Source organism: Pristis pectinata, chromosome 14, assembly GCF_009764475.1.
Source record: "Pristis pectinata isolate sPriPec2 chromosome 14, sPriPec2.1.pri, whole genome shotgun sequence".
Lineage (NCBI taxonomy): Eukaryota > Metazoa > Chordata > Chondrichthyes > Rhinopristiformes > Pristidae > Pristis > Pristis pectinata.
Window position 1 is genome coordinate 3,868,199 of NC_067418.1, and position 20,587 is coordinate 3,888,785.

At 47.4% G+C, this 20,587-nt stretch overlaps 1 protein-coding gene across 7 annotated transcripts in view; it reads right to left on the reverse strand.

The window, feature by feature from the left end:
* The window catches only part of LOC127577915 (liprin-beta-2-like), a 285,732-nt gene extending 269,684 nt beyond the window's left edge, over positions 1–16,048 (reverse strand). For all 7 annotated transcript variants that reach the window (XM_052029589.1, XM_052029588.1, XM_052029584.1 and 4 more), the window contains exon 1: positions 15,933–16,048. The gene's annotated coding sequence lies outside the window, so the exon portion shown is untranslated. The remainder of the gene's footprint in view (positions 1–15,932) is intronic.
* Between the last annotated feature and the right edge of the window lie 4,539 nt (positions 16,049–20,587).

Genomic DNA, 20,587 nt, shown 5'->3' on the forward strand with positions numbered 1-20,587 from the left:
TATGTGCCGATCCACGAGTTCATCTGCCCTGTGAAGTTTTCTGCATTAAAGTAAATGTAGTTTAGCCCATCAGACCTTCCAGGCTCCATCTTGTCCCTGCCTGGCCTACCTACTGGTCTTGGTCTTGGTTTATTATTGTCACTTGTACCGAGGTACAGTGAAAGACTTGTCTTGCATACCGATCGTACAGGTCAATTCATTACACAGTGCGGTTACATTGAGTTAGTACAGAGTGCATTGAGGTAGTACAGGTTAAAAACAGTAACAGTCCAGAGTAAAGTGTCACAGCTACAGAGAAAGTGCAGTGCAATAAGGTGCAAGGTCACAACAAGGTTGATCGTGAGGTCAAGAGTCCATCTCATCATATAAGGGAACCGTTCAATAGTCGTATCACAGTGGGGTAGAAGCTGTCCTTGAGCCTGGTGGTACGTGCCCTCAGGCTCCTCTCCCATCGGGCAGAAGATACAGGAGAGGAGAGAGAATGTCCCGGGTGGGTGGGGATCTACCTTTGCTTGCTGTAACCTCCATTTTCGTTTCAATTTTCTCATCTATTAGACGACTACTTTGGGTCCCACTCCCTGCCAGACCAGTTTAAGCCCTCCTAAGTAGCACCAGCAAATCTCCCCGCAAGGAGTTATTAAGGCAGGTGGTGGAAGGCGTGGTTATAGAGGTAGAGTGTCTTAATGGAAGGGAGGGGTTCAAGGAGGGAGCTCCAGAGCTCAGGAGTCAGGCAGCTGAAGTGTGGGAAAAGTTAAGAGGCTTGAAGGAGTGCGGAGATCTTCAAGTGTTGTGGTGTGGAGGAACAGCTACTTTCCTACAACCATCAGGTTCTTGAACCGACCTGCACAACCCTAACCCTCCTTTAGTAAGGGAACACTATGGACCACCTCTTGCACTACCGGGGACTCTCCTTTATTTTTGCAGTCCTTTGTTCTCTCTCTCTTCACCGTCTTGCATAATACATGTATAATTTAAATTCTGTGTGTTATCCGTCCCTACGTGCCTATGATGCCGCCGCAAGCAAGTTTTGTATTGTACCTGTACCTCACCGTACTTGCGCACGCAGCAATAAGCTCGACGATTGACGGAGGAGGGTGCTGAGGGAGGACGTGGAAGGAATCGAAAACAAGGATGAGGAAGGTGATGGTAGAATTGGACGGAGGGTCAGGACAGGAACAGCAGAGTCACAGACCCTCACAAGATAGTGATACGACATCCTATTCTGCACAATCATTTTATTAACGACATCAGCATTAAACTGGAGTTCGGGTAAACTCCGCAGCACTAAAGCTGCAATTTTTTGGGGATTCAGAAACAATTTTGTTAAAGACGTTGAAACATGAGGGGTGAAATCTCAAGCCAACGGGAAGAAATGTCAACAAGACCTGTCAGGACAGATGTACAGAGAAACAAGCAACAGACAATAATTATGGCAAGACTGTCTCTGCAAAGAACAGACAGCAGTTCCAATATATCATCTGTGGAATCAGATCTGACAGAACAAAGACCTCAGCAAATATAACAAAATATTATGCAGTGTCAGTCACACAATAAAACATTGCAAGACATTTCATCGGATTATAATGGGAAACTTTGTCCATGAGGCTCAATTCACGATCCAAGGACAAGTGCAAGGGTTTTTTTTACCCTTTTTAAAAAGGGAGGGCTGACACCAGGTTTAGGGAGGGGATTCTGAAGCTAAGGGCCTCGGCAGCCAAAAGTGAGGTAAAGAAATCTGGGGTTGTGCAAGGTCCAAAATGGGGGAGAACAGGGATCTCACCGGTGGTGTTTGCAGGAGAGAGAACACAGTAGCATTAAAGTGGAGGCAACAGTTTTTGAAATACAGGAGGGACTGAGGGGCCACGCGAGGCACAGGAAGATGGTGCAGCTAACAGGTCTGAAAGCAAGAAACGAGTTGCTGGAGGAACTCAGCAGGTCAGGCAGCATCCGCGGAGGGAAATGAACAGTCAACGTTTCGGGTCGAGACCCTTCGCCTGGACTGAAAGATAGAGGGGAGAGAGCCGGTGTAAAGAGGTGAGGGGAAGGGGTGGAGCAAGAGCTGGCAAGCGATGGACGGATCCAGGTGAGGAGAGGTGATAGGCAGATGGAGGAGGGGAGAGTGGGAATGGCGGCAGGGGCCAGGAGGTGATAGGTGGAGGGCTGCAGGTGGTGGGGTCTGATTGGGGAGAGAGGTGGAGCACGGAACCAAATAAGGGAGGTGGGGAGGGCAGGTGGGGACAGTGAAGGGAGGGGACCCAGTGGCAGATTTATTCAGCTGAAGCAATTACTTTAACAGAGAAAATGTTTGAAGCCAGGGACCACTCGGCCCATCTCGTCCATGCTGGCGCGATGACGTACCCACCTACCTACCAGCATTTGGTCCAAAGCTCTACAGGACACAGTTTCTTCAAGCACACATCACCTGCCACCACCCTAATCAGGCAGTGAGCTCCAGACTCTCACCCCCTCCTTCCCCCGTCACCCCTCCAATCCTTCCACCAAGTGCTTTAAATCTGCATCCACTGCTGGTTTACCCCTACACTCAGGAAAAAATAGGCCTTTCCTATTCAAAAGAAGCCCCTCAACATTTTATTCACCTCAATCAGATCTTCCCTCAGCCTCCTCTGTTCCAAAGAAAACAACCCCAGCCAATCAAGTCTCTTTGAATAGAAGGGTCTTGACCCGAAACATCGACTGTCCATTTCCCTCCACGGATGCTGCCCGACCCCGAGTTCCTCCAGCATCTGGTGCGTTGTAATTGTTCAGTCCAGCCAACACCCTCACAAAACTCCTCCACAACCTCTCCAGTGTAATCACAGCCCTCCTGGAACACAGTGACCTGAACTGCTCACAGTACATCTCTCCCCAAGGAAAATGTCCTGTGTACCTTTACAAGAACCTTATTGACCTGTCCTGCTAACCTCTAGGAATTTTTGAACAACCTCTATTGCTGGAGATTGTGGAAAAGTTGTAGAAGTTTACCAGGATGCTGCCTGCATTAGAGGGTATGAGCTACAAGGAGAGGTTGGACAAATTTGGGTTGTTCTCCCTAGAGCATCGGAGGCTGAGGGGAGACCTGATGGAGGTTTTTAAAAGTACTAGAGGCAGAGATAGGGTAGACAGTCAGAGTCTGTTCCCCAGGGTATGAATATCAAACACCAGAGGACGTGCTTTTAAGGATAGAAGGGTGGGGTGGTGGGAGGGGGAAGGTGGAGAAAGTTAAAAGGCAATATGACGGGCAAGTTTTTTTAAATAAACACAGAGTGGTAGGTGCCTGGAAGGGGCTACCTCCAGTGGAAGGACCTCGACCCACCACAATTCGCCTATCGCTGAAACAGGTCTACAGCAGATGCCATCTCCCTGGCCCTACACTCAGCTCTGGAGCATCTGGACAGTAAAGACGCCTACATTAGACTATTGTTTATTGACTACAGCTCTGCCTTCAATACTATAATTCCAAGCAAACTTGTCATGAAACTCCGAGACCTGGGACTCAACACCTTCCTCTGTAACTGGATCCTTGACTTTCTGACCAACAGACTGCAATCAGTGAGGATAGGCAGCAATACCTCCAGCACGATTATTCTCAACATTGGTGCCCCACAAGGCTGCGTCCTCAGCCCTCTACTCTACTCCCTATATACTCCTGACTGTGTGGTCAGATTCTGCTCTAATGCCATCTACAAGTTTGCAGATGATACCACTGTTGTAGGCCGTCTCTCAAACAACGAAGAGTTGGAGTACAGGAAGGAGATAGAGAGCTTAGTGACATGGTGTCATGACAACAACCTTTCCCTCAATGTTAACAAAAAAAAGCTGGTCATTGACTTCGGGAAAGGGGGCAGTGTACATGCACCTGTCTACATAAATGGTGCTGAGGTCGAGAGGGTTGAGAGCTTCAAGTTCCTGGGAGTGAACATCACCAATAGCCTGTCCTGGTCAAATCATGTAGATGCCACGGCCAAGAATGCTCACCAGTGCCTCTACTTCCTCAGGAGGCTAAAGAAATTTGGTTTGTCCCCTTTGACACTCACCAATTTTTATCGATGCACCATGAAAACATTCTATCTGAATGTATCACGGCTTGGTACGGCAACTGCTCTGCCCAGGACCGCAAGAAACTGCAGAGTTGTGGACACAGCCCAGCGCATCATGGAAACTAGCCTCCCCTCCATGGACTCTGTCTTCACCTCTCGCTGCCTTGGTGAAACAGCCAGCATAATCAAAGACCCCACCCACCCGGGACATTCTCTCTTCTCCCATCAGGTAGGAGCCTGACGGCACATATCACCAGGCTCAAGGACAGCTTCTATCCCACTGTAATAAGACTTCTGAATGGTTCCCTTGTACGAATGAGATGGACTCTTGACCTCACAATCTACCTTGTTGTGACCTTGCACCTGATTGCACTGCACTTTCTCTGTAGCTGTGACACTTTACTCTGTACTGTTATTGTTTTGACATGCATTACCTCAATGCACTCTGTACTAACTCAATGTAACTGCACTGTGTAATGAATTGACCCGTACAATCGGTATGCAAGACAAGTTTTTCACTGTACCTCAGTACAAGTGACAATAATAAACTAATACCAATACCAGGGGTAGTAGTGGAAGCAGGCAGTTTGTGGAGTTTAAGAGGCTTTTAGACAGACACATGAATATGAAGGGAATGGAGGGATGTGGATGATACACAGGAGGAGGGCATTTAGTATAAATTGGCATCAAGATCAGCACAACATCGTGGGCTGAATGACCTGTTCAGTGCTGTACTGTTCTGTGTTCTATATCTGTCTTGATAAGTGATTGATAGGTTTTTTGGATATTAAGGAGGCCACACAATATGAGAGTAAATGGGTGCTTGATGGACAGTGCAGACTCACGGGGTTGAAGAGCCTGTCTCTGTGCTATACATCTTTGAGGAAAATGATCACAAAGGGTGGTGGTTGAAGGGACTTGCTCGGGCTGGAAGCCTGTGAGTAGTGGTGTTCCGCAGGGATCTGTACTGGGACCTCTGCTGTTTGTGATGTACACAAATGACCTGGATGAGGGTGTCAATGGGTGGGTTAGTAAGTTTGCAGACGATACCAAGATTGGTGGAGTTGTGAATAGTGTAGAAGACTGGCGATGGATACAGTGTGATATAGATCAGCTGCAGATGTGGGCAGAGAAATGGCAGATGGAGTTTAACCCGGATAAATGTGAGGTGTTGTTCCTTGGTGGGACTAATGTCAAGAGGCAGTATACTCTTCAGGGCAAGACCCTTAACAGTGTTGAAGAGCAGAGAGACCTTGGGGTGCAAGTCCATGACTCATTGAAAGTGGCTACACAGGTAGACAGGGTGGTTAAGAAGGTTTATGGAATGCTTGCATTTATTATTCGAGGTGTTGAGTCTAGATGTTAAGTTGCATCTCTATAGAACTCTGGTTAGGTCACATTTAGAGTATTGTGTGCAGTTCTGGTCACCTCACTATAGAAAGGATATCAAGGCTTTAGAGAGGGTGCAGAGGAGGTTTACTAGGATGCTGCCTAGATTAGAGGGCATGTGCTATCAGGAGAGGCTGGACAAACTTGGGCTCTTTTATCTGAAGCGGCGGAGGCTGAGGGGTGATCTGTTGGAGGTGTATAAAATTATGAGGGGCATAGATAGGGTGGACAAGCAATATCTTTTGCCCATTATTGAGCAATCCAATACCAGAGGAAATGCATTTAAGGCGAGAGGGGGTAGGTTCAGAACAGACGCGAGGGGTGTGTCTTTTACTGAGAGAGTGGTGGATGCCTGGAATGTGTTGCCTGATAGGGTGGGGCAGGCAAATTCATTGGGGGCTTTTAAGAGGGGCTTGGATGGGCACATGGATGAGAGGAAAATGGAGGGATCTGGGCATTCTGTAGGTAGGAGGGATTAGCTATGTCAGCACAACATTGTGGGCTGAAGGGCCTGTTCTGTGCTGCACTGTTTTATGTTCTATCTAACTGAATGTGGAACAGGCTAGAGGGGCCTGCCGTCATTTATTGTACATCCACTTGACTTGTTACACGTCCTCAAGCACATCGCCTCACACTCCTGCAGACAGAATTCCAGAAAGGTTTTCCATTAAATTGTTCTGTTTTGCCATGTTCCTGTCAACACACAATCCCATGACTCAACTGCACTATTTCCTTTTTGTTTTCACATCACACTGAGGAACTCCCTGGGCCTTACCCCGGAACCTGGTAACTTACACAACGCCCTGAGGTACCGGGGACTTTGAAAATGTCCTCCAGGTCAGTGGGTAAGCTGGTTGTAGAGCAATACAGCACAGACACAGGCCTTTCGGCCCAACCAGTCCATGCCAACCACAGATTCAGCTCCAGAGTTACAGCCCCAGATCATGGACCCCTCCTGCGCACGTTCACCGCGCACGGACTGTGCGTATGTCAGTTGCAGGCTACAACCCTAGAGGTCTTGGGGCTGGCTCCCCGGAAATGTTTGCTGATGCCTCCAAGACACGCGTGTTGTTAGCTTCATTGGTCTCTATACATCGCCCTCTCCCGTGTCAGTGAGTGGTGGAACCTGGGGTTGGCAGGGGTGTGGGGGGGGGGGGGGGGGGGGGGGGGAAGAGAGACGGTGGGAATGTGGGCAGAATAACATGGCCAAGTTTAGGATTAATGTAAATGACGTTAACGGACAATGACTCTAATTTAAATTCCCTACTCCAGATCAATAGTCCAACCTCCACAGTGCAATCCAGAAACGGAGCAACAATCTGCAAACTAAAAGATGAGGAAAGAAGGAAAAGAGAAAAACAAACAGTTCACCCACAGGGGTCACCCCTTGCCCACCCCCCCCCCCCCCCCGCCCATCTGGTTATGGTTCCACCTGCCATACACCTCTCCCCTAATGGTTCCAATTCTCACCGCCTTTACTTTACAGTGAGTCCAGCACTGGTAGCGCTTTGGTAGTGGCCGAGGCTGAGGGGTGATCTGTTGGGAGGGTATAAAATTATGAGGGGCAGAGATAGGGTGGGCAAGCAATATCGTTTTCCCATTATTGAACGATCCCTATTCTGTGTGTTCCTGTCCATCTCCCTCCAGCAGCTCTCCAGCCTTCACCCTCCTCTCTCCCCACCTTAGTCCATCTGTTCTTTTTATTTCTTTTTCCTCTCTCTCTCTGCCTCCATCTACCATTCACCTGCCACCGTCTCCCAACTCCACCCCTCCCCTACCTGCCCCTCACCTTCCACTCCTCCTCGGTCCATCAATCAGCTCGGGCTCCTGTCTCACCGCTCCCCCTCCCCTCCCCTCTTTATACCGGCCACCTCGCCTTCCCCACTCTCAGTCCTGATGCAGGGTTTCAACCCAAGATGTCGACAATTCCACTCTGACCTCACGATCTACCTTGTTGTGACCTTGCACCTTATTGCACTGCACTTCCTCTGTAGCTGTGACACTTTACTCTGTACTGTTATTGTTTTTACCCTGTACTACCTCAACGCACTCTGTACTAACTCAATGTAACTGCACTGTGTAATGAATTGCCCCATATGATCGGTTTGCAAGACAAGTTTTTCATTGTACCTCAGTACAAGTGACAATAATAAATTAAAACCAATACCCCGCAAACAGATGCTGTTCGACCCATCAAGTTCCACCAGCAGATTGTTTGTTGCTCCAGATTCCAGCATCTGTAGTCTCGTGCCTCCAACATAAACTTTCTTACTGTGGCATCTGCCCGCTCAGAGGGTTCGTGGAATCCCTCAGCCAGGAATAGATTGGAGGTGATCCATTCATTGTTTTAGCCAATATTCATCCTTCGAGCAATGTTACCAATGAAAGCCAGATCACAATGCTGACTAAGGGACCCTTCTGCACAGATATTAGCTCCTGCATTTCCTACACTACAACAGCAACAAGAAGTATTTGATTGGCTGTGAAGCATGAAAGGTTCAGCCACGATCTGGATGAATGGCGGAGAAGTGTCAAAGGTTTGTACGACCTACCCTCACACTTAATTCATTTGTTCTTACTTTTTTTTTTATACACAAATGCTTTGGAATATCCCCGAGGTTGACTGCACTGGAGAAATGCAAGTCTTTCGTTGTTTCATAAAGAGAACAACTGTGCATGACTGAAAAACACAGCAAGATTGTGATTGTTATTTTTAATTCTTCAGTGCTGTTTTCACGTCGAGAAGATGTCACACTTGAGCAAACATCAGCAGTGTGGATGTTGTAACGTGGTTGCATTGCGTTTTGAAGGCTGTTGGTTTGCAGTGATCTTGAAAGCAGAAAATCCTTGTGTAAAAGCTATGGTGCGTGGTTAACAGTGGGGATCAGGTCCTCTGATGAGCCCTGCTCCCACTGTGCATCGTCAAGTCATTCAGCATGGGAAACAAACCCTTCAGTCCACCGAATCAGTGCTAACCATCAACCGTTTACACCAACCCTTCTTTTTATTCTCCCCACATTCCCATCAACTATCACTCACCTACACATTTGGGGCAATTTAGAGTGACCAATTAATCCACTAACCTGCGCATCTGTCTACATCAACGGTGCTGAGGTCGAGAGCTTCAAGTTCCTGGGAGTGAACATCACCAATAGCCTGTCCTGGTCAAATCACGTAGACACCACGGCCAAGAAAGCTCACCAGCGCCCCTGCTTCCTCAGGAGGCTAAAGAAATTTGGTTTGTCCCCTTTGACACTCACCAACATTTATCGATGCACCATAGAAAGCATCCTATCTGGATGTATCACGGCTTGGTATGGCAACTGCTCTGCCCAGGACCGCAAGAAACTGCAGAGAGTTGTGGACACAGCCCAGCACATCACGGACACCAGCCTCCCCTGCATGGACTGTCTTTACCTCTCGCTGTCTTGGTGAAGCAGCCAGCATAATCGAAGACCCCACCCACCCAGGTCATTCCCTCTTCTCCCCTCTTCCATCAGGTAGAAGATACAACAACCTCAGGGCACGTACCACCAGACTTAAGGACAGTTTCGACCCCACTGTGACAAGACTATTGGACGGTTCCCTTATACAATGGAATGGACTCTGACCTCACGATCTACCTTGTTGTGACCTTGCACCTTATTGCACTGCACTTTTTCTGTAGCTGTAACACTTTACTCTGTACTGTTACTGTTTTTACCTGTACTACATCAATGCACTCTGTACTAACTCAATGTAACTGCACTGTGTAATGAATTGATCTGTATGATCGGTATGCAAGACAAGTTTTTAAACTGTACCCCGGTACAAGTTACAATAATAAAATCAATACTAAACCAGAGCACCCAGGGGAAACCCACACAGTCACAGGGAGAACGTGCGAACTCTACACAGACAGCACCTGAGGTCAGGATTGAACCCAGATCACTTGGGCTGTGAAGAGTATAAATCCCTTAAAGTGAATGACTGAACTGGATTAACAGTCAAGTGGCCAACCCCATAATGAATCCACAATTAAACATTACCATGAATTACAAAAGGATTTAGAAACACTCCTGTTTCTACAGCCCTCAGGATGTCTCAACTGCTAATGATGTGCCCACGAAATAGTAGTGGTTAGCGTAACGCTATTACAGCACCAGAGACCCGGGTTCAATTCCAGCCGCTCTCTGTAAGGAGTTTGTACGTTCTCCCTGTGTCTGCGTGGGTTTCCTCTGGGTGCTCCAGTTTCCTCCCACATTCCAAAGACGTACGGGTTAGGAAGTTGTGGGCATGCTATGTTGGCGCCGGAAGCGTGGCGACACTTGCGGGCTGCCCCCAGAACACTCTACGCAAAAGATGCATTTCACTATGTGTCTCGATGTACATGTGACTAATAAAGAAATCTTATCTCAATTTGTAAAAGGGACATACCAGTTTATAAACTTAAGCAGTTTGGTGAAGGGTATTTTGGTACTGCATTTTTGTTAAAGCAGAAAAACCTTCATAAATTGACGGCATGTGTCAATGGCATTGCAATGGAAATTGTAACAAATATTTTTAAAATCAAGGAATTGTTGTATCGGAAGGGTTTAGGTGTACAAGGGGATTAAGAGAATAAACTTGACATTGCAAATGTAATTGTAGCTAATTGTGAAGCCAAAGATTCAGGAACAATGTGGTATGCATTAGATTGATCCAATTTAACCACACAGTCAACCAATTCATGAATTACAGATTATTTGAGGGGAAGTAAAAATTTATCAAAATCCAAAAATATTTCCTCATCAACAAAGTTAATGTCTCTGCCCAGATCAAATGACTCTGTACATTGGCAAAGACAAATTCCCAAACAACTGGAGCTTTGTTAAATTGCAACACATCCCTTGTGTTGGGATTACAGCCAAGAGAAACTGCAAGTAGGGGAGATCGTTACTGTAAATTGACAGGAGTACAGGATGCAGGGTCATTGGCCTGAAGTGTCAAAGACCGCCAGAAATTGCAGAGAGATATCAACACAGCCCAGTCCATCACGCAAACCAGCCTCCCCTCCACTGACTTGGTCAACACCTCCCACTCCCTCGGGAAGGCAGCCAACACAATCAAGGACCCCTCCCACCCCGGTCATTCTCTCTTCTCCCCTCTCCTGTCAAGCAGAAGATATAAAAGCTCAAAAGCACATACCACCAGACAAGCATACAATAGTGGCGTTTAAGAGGCTATTAAATAGACATGAATTTGTGGGTGTCAGGCACAGCCAGAAGAGATTTAGTTTAATCCATGTTGCGATCGGTATAAAATTCTGGGCCAAAGAACCTGTTCCTGTACTGCTCTATGTTCCAAGGACAGCTTCTATCCCACTGTTATCAAACAAAAGCTTTTCACCATATCTTGGTACATGTGACAATAATAAACTAATACCATGCGCTGGAAATAAACATGAAGCAGACCGTTTTCACCAGGGTGAATACACACCGAGGCTTCTGCTCAACTCTTCCAGGGAGCCAGTCCGGGGGGGGGTTTAAATTTGAGTCAGTCTATTCCCATCAATCCTACACTTGTCCATTTTATTCCCCCCACATTCCCACCATCTCCCCCACCCTCAGATCCCACCACTCACTGACACACAAGGGGCAAATGCAGAGACCAGTGAAGCTATCAACCCACATTAGCGTAACGCTATTACAGCGCCAGCAATCGGGGTTCAATTCCCGACACTGTCTGTAAGGAGTTTGTACGTTCTCCCCGGGTCTGTGTGGGTTTCCTCCGGGTGCCTCCCACATTCCAAAGACATACAGGTTAGTAGGTTAACGTGGGTGTAACTGGGTGGCGTGGGCTCGTTGGCCAGAAGGGCCTGTTACCGTACTATATAAATAAAGTAAAAGTGTCTTGGAGGCATCAGCAAACATTTCCAGGGAGCCAGCGCTGAGACCTCTAGGGTTGTAGCCTGCAACTGCCATATGCACAGTCCGTGTGTGGGGATCATGGGCAGGAGGGGTCTATGATCTGGAGCGGCCTCTGTAGTTGGCATGGACCTGTTGGGCCGAAGGGCCTGTATCCGTGCTGAACTGCTCTATGACTTTACGATCAGCTTACCCACTGACCTGGAGGACATTTCAAAGTCCCCAGTACCTCAGGGGGTTGTGTAAGTTACCAGGTCCCAGGGGTAAGGTCAGGAAGTCCCTCTGTGTGACGTGAAACCCTTTCTCTTTCCCCTCCCCTACCCTCATGACCTGCCCACTACATCCCTCCTATTCCCCACCTCTTTATTCCATGGTCCACTGTCCTCTCCTCCCAGATTCCTTCCTCTTCACCCTTTGCCTCTTCCACCTATCAACTCTCAACTTTAAGAAGTTAAAGTTGCCCCACCCACCTACCTTCCCCCTCTCACCTGGACTCACCTATCACCCACCAGCCTGTGCTCTTCTCCCCCCCTCCCCTTCTTATTCCGGCTTCTGCCCTCTTCCTTTCCAGTCCCGATAAAGGGTCTCGGCCCGAAACGTCGACTGTTTATTCCCCTCCACAGATGCTGCCTGACCTGCTGAGTTCCTCTAACTTTTTGTGTGTGCTGCCCCAGATTCGAGCATCTGCAGAATCTCGTGTCTCAGGAGACAGTGCAGTTGAGTCATGGGATTGTGTTGACAGGACCATGGCAAAACAGAATGATTTAATGGAAAACCTTTCTGGAATTCTGTCTGGAGGAGTTCGAGGAGATGTGCTTGAGGACGTGTGACAACCCAAAGGGATGTACGATGAATGACAACAGGCCTCTCGAGCCTGTTCCTCATTCAGTTAGACCTTGGCTGATCATTTTCCTCAGCCCCACTTTCCTGCACTAACCCACAGAGAGGTACAACACAGAGTCAGACCCTTCAGCCCAGCGAGTCTGCACTGTCCATCGAGCACCTATTTACATCAACCCCCTCCACATTCTACCCCTCACCTACACACTAGGGGCAATTTACAGTGGCCAATTAATGTACCAACCCGCACATCTTTGGGATGTGGGAGGAAACCGGAGCACCCAGGGAAACCCACACAGTCACAGTGAGAACTGCAGACACCACCTGAGGTCAGGATTGAACCTTGGGATCAGAATTATCACTGACTTAGATGATGTGAAATTTGTTATTTTGCCGCAGCAGTACAGTGCAAAGACATAAAATCAATAAATTACAAAAATAAATAAATAGTGCAAAAGTGGAATAATGAGGTAGTGTTCATGGACTGTTCAGAAATCTGATGGTGGAGGGGAAGAAGCCGTTCCTGAATCATTGAGTGTGGGTCTTCAGGCTCCTGTACCTCTGTGGGTTACAGCAGGAAAATGGGGCTGAGGAAAATGATCAGCCAAGGTCTAACTGAATGAGGAACAGGCTTGAGCGGCCTGTCATCATTCATCGTACATGGTAGTAATGAGAAGGCGGCACGTCCCAGATGGTGAGAGTCCTTAGTGAAGGATGCCTCCTTCTTGAAGCACCGTCTCTTGAAGATGTCCTCGATGGCGAGGAGGGTTGTGCTTGTGATGGAGCTGGCTGAGTCTACAACCCTCTGCAGCCTTTTTCAATCCTGCACATTGGAGCCTCCATACCAGGCAGTGATGCAACCAGGCAGGATGCTCTCCACCGTAGATCTGTAGAAATTTGTAAGAGTCTTTGGCCGCTGGAGCTGAGGCCACTGGTCCAACAGCTGTGTAACCAATGACTGTGGATAGAACATTGACTAGGAAACAGGTTCGGCAAAATTGGTCTTTTATGGTCGTCAAGAAATACGAAGTGGTGTGTCACAGACTTCACTGCTGGGGCCTCAATATTTTACCAGTTGAATAAACAACTTTGGTCTCAGGACCTGAAGGTGTGGTTACTAAATTTGTTGATGACACAACGATAGGTAGGAAAGTAAGCAAAAATGAGCTGCTGAAGGAACTCAGCAGATTTGGCCGCATCGGTGGAGGCAAAGTAATAGTCCATGTTTTGGGTCAGACCCTGCGTCAGGATCCCGAAGTCATGATGCAGGGTCTTGACCTGAAACATCCACCATCCCTTTACCTCCCCAGATGCTGCCCGACCTGCTGAGTTCACACTGCAGTTTGTGTGTTGCTGCTGATTCAGCATCCTCTGTCTCTTGTGTCCCCATAGGTAGGAGAACAAGTTGTTAAGAGGTTATGAGGAGACTACAAAGAGATATCGATAGGTTACATGAGGGGCAAAGATCCTCCACATGGAATATGATGTGGAACAATGTGAAATTATCCACTTTGGCAAGAGAAATAAACCATATTATCTCAACAGTGAAAACCTGCAAAGCTCTGAGATGAAGTGGGATCTGGGTGTCCTAGTATGATTCATGAAAGGATACAGCAAGCTACGTTGGTTCAGCCACGTAGACACTATGGCCAAGAAAACACACCAGTGCCTCTACTTCCTCGGCACATCCCCAGTGACCCTTTTTTTTTGCTTTTTTTTAAACAGATGTACCATAGAAAGCATCATGTCCGGATGCATCACAGCTTGGTACTGCAACTGCTAAGGAATTGCAGGACGTTATGAACACAGCCCAATCTATCACAAAAACCAGCTTCCCTTCCAATTGAGTCTGTTGACACTTCCCACTTCCTCGAGAAAGCAGCCAACATAATCAAGTACCCCTCCCACCCTGGTCACTCTCTCTTCTCCCCCCCTCCCCCTCATCGGGTAGAAGATACAAAAGCCTGAGAACACGTACCACCAGGCTCAAGGACAGCTTCTATCCCGCTGTTATAAGACTATTGAACGGTGCCCTAGTATGATAGATGGACTCTTGACCTCACAATCTACCTCTTTCTAGCCTTGCACCTTATTGTCTGCCTGCACTGCACTTTCTCTGTAACTGTAACACTTTATTCTGCATTCTGTTATTGTTTTCCCTTGTACTGCCTCAATGCACTATTGTAATGAAATGATCTGTATGGATGGCATGCAAAATAAGTTTTTCACTGTACATGTGACAATAATAAACCAATTTATTAATTCTGAAGTGGGGCTTGAAACCGTGAACTTGTTCAGTGAGTCAGAGCTGCCAAACTTTCCGGCAGTTTGGCTGCAACGCCTCCCAGAAAGTTTTGCAGCTGACGTGACCTGGTCTCACGCTCAATGTTCCGAGCAACGATGGCGGCTGGTCTACCCACAATCCCCGACGCTCCAGAAAGCGTTCTATCCACCCTATAGGACCTGAACAGAACCCTCAGTGAACGGCTCAAGCCACTCAAGCCCTGCCTAAAGCTGAGACCTCCTCCAAAGAGGAACATTTATTCAGCCGGCCTCCTAGGAAACCCCACCTGGTAGGATGTCCAAAAGCCTCAGCCACTAAGGATGGGGAAGGGGGGAAAATGGTTCAGTTAATCTAATTGCACCCAAACCCTACAGATGTGCTTCAATTATTCATACTGTTTAAATTATGTAAGGCAGGTTATGGAAATTGAACCTAGAGTTTGCAATTGCCACTTTAACGATTGCAACGCCACATCTCAGGCAGAGCAAGGCAAGTAACCCTCAGCTGAGAACACCCTGGGGTGTGGACCCGCAGAAATTCCGCAGAGGAGAGCGGACGGGGGCAACCTCTCCAATACCACTTCTCCACTGGTACATGGGGTCTGTCGGACATCTCCCCGGGTGTGCGTGATCCCAGCAAGCGGCGTGAAAGGGACCCACCGGTGCAGTGCAGGGCAATGAGCGGAGTCACTGACCGCACGAATAGGGCGGCCACCCGGCCCGTCAAGTCCATGCCAGCTCACAGAACAATCCAATTTTCCTTCTGACCTATTCCCGACCATCGCTGCGGACGGTCCACACACACACCATTCAGACAGTCAGAGAGGTTACCAGAGTGTACTCCCCTCCCTCCCCATCCGACCAATCAAAGTAACTCAGCGAGAGTTCTCTGCTTTTCATTTTATATTCCCTTTCAAACCCGGCACGGCAACTCGCCATCGAATGCAAACTGCTGACTTTGCAAGGAAAAGCGATTTTCCTCGCAGTGATATTTCATTCCCCACTGCGCATTTTAACAAGGAGACTATGTGGCTTTTGGACAGAGTATTGCCTTTTTTTTTTAAAAAAAAAGTTTCCCTAAGAAAAGTTGGGACAGAAATATTACACACAGCAAACCTTCCAACTGGGTGTGAATTGGGGAGGCGGAGAGCGGATGGTGAGGGGAGATTTTACGCTTGTAAAAGGCTCAAAATGGAAAGAAACTCTGGAACTAATTTATCAACTTAAAGAATAAATTGCAATTTGCAAATACTTTTTTCTGAAAAATAAAAAACCCTAAACAAATTGATAAAACAGACACAAATCATTTCCAAATCAACTAATTTGCAAATTTTAAATAGTTTTCAAGACATTGTCAGATTGAAAGATTAACAGCACCAGTGCGGATAATACATTTAGCTGGAACATAACGCAAAGTGGTAATAAAGGGGAAGGTATAAACTCCCCTGGGGCACCTTTCCTCGGGTCTGTAATTAAGCAGCCAGTAAATGGTTCTCACCTGTAGCTGCCGCTCTCTGCAAACGTCGCAGACTCGCTGAATCCACGATACAAAGTTGTCTCACGCGTCCCAAAGGACAAGGAAAGCTCTCCGACCCAATGCACGCCCGCACACACACACACTCACACTCAGTCACTCCACCCCTGAGCGACTTGTGAGAGGCGTTGTCAGTTTGTGGACCCGCCCCGAATCAAAAGGGGGTGGTGCCTGCTTTGGGGGGGAGGAAATACTCTCAAAATAGACCTGGGGGTGGAGTGTGAGACGTTGGCACTGGTAGCGTATGCTGTCTTCTGTCTCAGTTTGTTTCACTCAAGGTTATGATAATGATGGAACTAATCAGCAGGACAGGCAGCATCTGTGGAGATAAGATTTCTTTATTACTCGCATGTACATTGAAACACACAGTGAAATGCATCTTTTGCATAGAGTGTTCTGGGGTCATCCCGCAAGTGTCGCCACACTTCCGGCGCCAACATAGCACGCCCGCAACTTCCTAACCCGTACGTCTTTGGAATGTGGGAGGAAACCAGAGCACCCGGAGGAAACCCACGCAGACACGGGGAGAACGTACAAACTCCTTGCAGACAGCGGCGGGAATTGAACCCGGGTCGCTATACTCCACGCCACGTCTATAAAACGCGCTGCAGTTACTTACCCAGGTTCCCAACGCAGCACCTCCCAAACCCATGACCTCAACCAACAAGCAGAGGGGTAGGTGTATGGGACCATCACCAACTGCAGGTTCTCCTTCAAGTGACTTTGCTGCTGGGTGGAATGACCCAGTGATTCTATAAGATGGGTGCCGATCCTTCAACCATTGGGGAAAAAAAGATCTCTTTACTTACTGCCGAGAGTTGTGGACACAGCCCAGCACATCACGGACACCATCCTCCCCTCCTTGGAATCTGTATTTACCTCTCGTTGTCTTGGTGAGGCAGCCAGCATAATCAAAGACCCCACCCAACTGGGACATTCTCTCTTCTCTCCTCTTCCATCGGGTAGAAGATACAGGAGCCTGAGGGCATGTACCACCAGACTTAAGGACAGCTTCTACCCCACTGTGACAAGACTATTGAATAGTTCCCTTATACGATGAGATGGACTCTGACCTCACGATCTACCTTGTTGTGACCTTGCACCTTATTGCACTGCACTTTCTCTGTAGCTGTGACACTTTACTCTGTACTGTTATTGTTTTTACCTGTACTACATCAATGCACTCTGTACTAACTCAATGTAACTGCACTGTGTAATGAATTGACCTGTACAATCGTTTTGCAAGACAAGTATTTCACTGTACCTCAGTGACAATAATAAACCAATACCAATATCAATTTAATAACCTCCATCACTTACAATTCTGAATACTTCTACAAATAACTCTATCTAGTGGACAGCCAGCACCTTTTTCCCAGGGCGGCAATGGCCAATACCAGAGGACACCAGTTTAAGGTCAGAGGAGGAAAGTTTAGGGGAGATGTCAGAGGTAGGTTTTTTTTACACAGAGAGTAGTGAGTGCCTGGAATGCACTGCCGGGGGTGATGGTAGGTGCCGATGCAATAGGTCATTTAAAAGACTCTTAGATCAGCACATGGATGTAAGAAAAATGGAGGGTTATGGGTTGGGTAGGAGGGAAGGGTTAGATTGATCATGGAGTAGGTTTATCAAGGTTGGCCTAACATTGTGGGCTGAAGGGCCTGTACTGTGCTGTATTGTTCTACAGAGAGAGTGCAGAAATGATCTTTGAGAATGTTGTCAGGACTAGAGGGCCTGAGTTCTAGGGAGAGGTTGGCCAGATAGGTCTTTATTCCTTGCTACATAGGAGAATGAGGAGGTAACCTAATAAAAATGTTTAAAATTATGAGAGGCATCGATAAGGTGGACGGTAACAGCCTTTTCCCCAGGGTAGGGGAGTCCAAAACTAGGGTGAGAGGGGAAAGATTTAAAAGGGACCTGAGGGGCAACTTTTTTAGAGGGTGGTGGGTATATGGAACGAGCTGCCAGAGGACGTGGGTGAGGCAGGTACAGAAGCACTTGGATAGGTACATGGAGGGGTGGGGCTTGGAGGGGTATGGGGTGAACTCAGGAAATTGGGACTAGCTGGGTGGGCACCGTGGTCGGCATGGACTGGTTGGGCCGAAGGGCCTGTATCTGTGCTGTATTGCTCTATGACTCTAAAATTTCTGCTGTAAGGAAAAAAATCTTCACCTTCCTTTTGCCTGTAATTACTGTTCTGCTAAAATATCTTCTACCTCCCGTCTCTGCATTTTACCCCCCTTAGACGTCGACTTCCACTGAGTTTGAAGTCATTCTGCATCCATCACTGGATCTAACCTCTGGAACTCCCTGTTCATCATACTCCCCAAGATCACCTCCACCAGAAGGACTGCAGTGGATCAAGAAGGCAGCTCACCCCCACCTCTCAAGGGCAATAAAATCTCACTTTGCTGGCAATGGCCTGGAGATTGAAACTATAAAAAAAGCAGGGTTCACAATTCAAGTTGGTGACCTTTCATCAGAACTTAATTGCACATTTTATATTTTTATTGACTCGGAGACTCAAACAGCATGCAATAGGCCATTGGTCCCCACCATGTCCACATCATACTAACCCCATCTTTCAGCACTTGGCCTGTAGCCTTCTGTACCTGGGAGATTCAAGTACTTGTCTAGACACTTAAACACTGTCAGTGACTCTGTTCCACAACTCCCTGGGTGAAAAAGGACCCATTCAGATCCCCTCTCAATCTCTTGCCCCGTTCCCTAAAGCTATGCATTGGTATTGGTTTATTATTGTCACTTGTACCGAGGTACAGTAAAAAAATTGTCTTGCAAACCGATCGTACAGGTCAATTCATTAGACAGTGCAGTTACATTGAGTTAGTACAGAGTGCATTGATGTAGTACAGGTAAAAACAATAACAGTACAGAGTAAAGTGTCACAGCTACAGAGAAAGTGGAGTGCAATAAGGTGCAAGGTCACAACAAGGTAGATCGTGAGGTCAGAGTCCATCTCATTGTATAAGGGAAACGTTCAATAGTCTTGTCACAGTAGGGTAGAAGCTGTCCTTAAGTCTGGTGGTACGTGTCCTCAGGCTCCTGTATCTTCTACCCGATGGAAGATGAGAGAAGAGAGAATGTCCCGGGTGGGTGGTGTCCGTGATGTGCTGGGCTGTGTCCACAACTCTCTGCAGTTTCTTGCAGTCCTGGCAAAGCAGTTGCAGTACCAAGCCATGATATATCCAGATAGGATGCTTTCTATGGTGCATCGGTAAAAGTTGGTGAGAGTCAAAAGGGACAAAGCAAATTTCTTTAGTCTCCTGAGGAAGCAGAGGCGCTGGTGAGCTTTCTTGGCCATGGCATCTACATGATTTGACCAGGACAGGCTGTTGGTGATGTTCACTCCCAGGAACTTGAAGCTCTCAACCCTCTCAACCTCAGCACCATTGATGTAGACAGGTGCATGTACACTGCCCCCTTCCCTGAAGTCAATGACCAGCTCTTTGTTTTGTTGACATTGAGGGAAGTGTTGTTGTCATGACACCATTCCACTAAGCTCTCTATCTCCTTCCTGTACTCCGACTCATTGCTGTTTGACTCATCATGTCTTCTACTTTTATCTACCCCTGATATGGAGAAAACTTTCCTTCAGTCTATACCCCTCAGAATCGTATATACCTCAATCATATCCCCTCTTAACCTCCTCTGCTCCAGGGAAAACAGAACTAACCCATTGGTCTCTCCTCATAATTAAAACACTCCATCCAAGGCAACATCCAAGTGAATTTCCTCTGCACCTTCTCCAGAGCTGGAGATCTATGTAAATATCTTGCCGAATCTGTATGGTAAATTGTTTTGATCTGAGTAGAGACAGGTGTCTAAGGAGGTGAAAACTACAGAGACAGTAGGTGCTGAAGAGATTTTATCAGAGACATAATTACTTGTAAAGGGAAGATGAGGATCTTTTTCTTTAGAGCAGAGAAACTAAGCAGAAATTTTGTACTTATTCAGAATCGTAAAGTGTTGGAGGGTTTAGTAAATGAAGAGAATTTTGTTTCCGATGGTTGAAGGATCAGTACCCATTTTAAGATAAGGTATCTTTATTGGTCACATGTACATCGAAACACACAGTGAAATACACCTTTTGCGTAGACTGTTCTGGGGGCAGCCCGCAAGTGTCGCCACGCTTCTGGCGCCAACATAGCACGCCCACAACTTCCTAACCCGTATGTCTTTGGAATGTGGGAGGAAACCGGAGCACCCGGAGGAAACCCACACAGACACGGGGAGAACGTACAAACTCCTTACAGACAGCGGCAGGAATTGAACCCGGGTTGCTGGCGCTGTAATAGTGTTACGCTAACCACTACACTACTGTGCCTGCCCATTGAGGCATTGAGTCATACAGCACACAAAGAGGCCCTTCACCCCACGATGTTCATGCTGACTCATCTACACCAATCCTATTTACAAGCACTTGGTCCATAGCCTTCTATGCCTTGGCAATTCAAGAGCACATCTAGATCCACCTTAAATGTTGTGAGAGTATTTACCCCCAGCAGCTCCTGGGCGTGGTGTTCCAGATTCCAACCACCCCCGGGTGAGAATCTATTTCTTTAGATCCCCTCTTAAGCCTCTTCACTCTTACCCTAAAC